Genomic DNA, 2,301 nt, shown 5'->3' on the forward strand with positions numbered 1-2,301 from the left:
TCTCACCCTTTCTTTTATTTTGCCGTTACCTTTATACTGGTAACGTGCAGGTGATACACAGTGATGAAGATTTAATAGCTTCATCGAGTCCAAGTTGGTGTGTCGCTCTGATACGTAACACTCGGGGGATGAACGCTAGTTGTTTAGTTGTTCGGTTTTATTGTTGAATGACTATGTTGATACATGAAGAGTAATTGTTGATGTTAAAATGGTTTTAAGTTGAAAAGATGCTATGTCATCAAAGTTGATTAATGTAGTTCCGCTTCTTAATGTTAATAAAGTTGATTCATGTGGTTTTAGCTCATCCGAGTATTTGTGTTATGTTTCTTTGATAGCATGATATTGTTGTTAAGTTGAATTATAATACTCCAATTGTTTGTCGAAAAAGAATTTTATAACTCTGTTTTCTTAATAATTACCAGGGTAGAATTGAGGTGTTACATGATGCATGCAATGCAAAGACTCTTTTTTAATCTTTTTTCAAAATATCTTAAAATATCTTTCAAGTATTTATTTAAGAACTTGTAAATGTAAACACAATATAGTAACTTGAAGAAGAAGTTTTATTCATTAATGATAACCTTGGTACATTTTAAAGGGACAATGGTCATCAAGGGACAATCGAGGGTCATCGAAGTACCATTTCTTTTAATAGCTTACAAAGGGACAAGGGTTTCCCAAGATATAAAATAATTTCAAGTGTTACAAGGTAGAAACAAATAGAGAAAGCTAGTAAAAGCTTAAAGTGATCATTAAAGCTCAACGAGAAGTGTTCATGTCATCTTGAGTCTTCTTCTTCTTCTTCTTCTTCTTCTTCTTCTTTAGCTTGACCTTCTCCAGCTTCTCAATAATACTCTTCCATGCAGCTTCCTTTGGAGGGAGTGCATCTGCTTCTTGCTTTCTTTTCTTCTCACTTGCATATTTGGAAATGGTGAGATCTTTTTCCATGAGCCATCCATCTTGAAGGAAAAGTTGATCATCTTTCTCTTTGATTAAATCACCATATGACTCTTCCATCATTCCCAATTATGTGAAGTCAAGACTCTCCATCTTTTTTCACTCAAATTTTCAAACAAGTGTTTTTGTTCTTAATATTTCATAAAGAATTTTCTACATGTATGTTCATAATATTCTAGAAAATTCATATCATTCTCATAAACACTTGGGCACTATATTTTCATCATAAATTGCTTATTTGGAAGAGAAGATCAATCCTAATGATTGATATATGTTCATCAACATTACTACTCAAATATATTTAGTTATTATTGACTTGTTATCCAGGATTGTTGGAAGCAAGGGTTTTTGATTATTGAGAGGATTGTTCTCATAATTAATTTAGTAAATCCAAGAGGATTAATCTTGGTGGTTGAAATCTTGTTGTCCAGGATTGTTGGAAACGAGTGAGTCATTAAGGGAGGATTGTTCTCTTAGTGTACTTAGTGAAAATCCAAGAGGATTGTTCTTGGTGTTTGGTTTGTCTTGTGTAAGTCACAAACAATAGTAAAATCTCTTTCTTGTTGAAAGGGGACTGGAGTACTCTCGGACTGTGAGGGGAACCAGTATACATCATTGTGTTCTTTACTTTTCCGCATTTACCGCTTTCACAAATCATAACCAGAAAAGAAAGTAGCACATTTCCAAACTCTAGCACCAAACCAGAAAAATAAGAACAACTTGTTTCTAAAACCGGATAAAATTTCAAAGTCCTAATTCACCCCCTCTCTTAGGCCCACACTCTTATACTTACAATTGGTATCAGAGCAGGTTATAGGTAACCTGTTACTAAAAGATCCAGATGGCTTCCGCAAATCAAAATCTAGTTTTTAGAGACAGTGATAGTAACAACAAGCCTCCATTATTTTGTGGAGAATACTTTGATTTCTGGAAAATTCGGATGAAGGCTCACTTAGAAGCACATGGAGAAGAAGTATGGGAAGCAGTCCAAAATGGTCCTTTTGTTCCTACAACTATTGTCGATGGTGTTGAATCAACAAAGCTTAAAGTTTCATGGAATGATGATGATAGGAAAAAGGTCCTCTATGATAAAAAGGCAATCAATATTATTCAAGGAGCACTTAGCATGGACGAGTTCTTTCGTGTTTTGGCATGTACAACGGCTAAAGAAATATGAGATACATTAGTAGAAACTCATGAAGGAACCGTTGAAGTAAAGAGATCTCGATTAAATACATTGAGTCAAGAATACGAGTTATTTAGAATGCAACCCAGAGAATCCATTCTCGACTTACAAAAAAGATTTGTTCACTTAGTAAATCATTTAAGTTCACTTGGAAAGAA

The sequence above is a fragment of the Vicia villosa genome, unplaced genomic scaffold (assembly GCF_029867415.1).
Source record: "Vicia villosa cultivar HV-30 ecotype Madison, WI unplaced genomic scaffold, Vvil1.0 ctg.004255F_1_1, whole genome shotgun sequence".
Classification (NCBI taxonomy): Eukaryota; Viridiplantae; Streptophyta; class Magnoliopsida; order Fabales; family Fabaceae; genus Vicia; species Vicia villosa.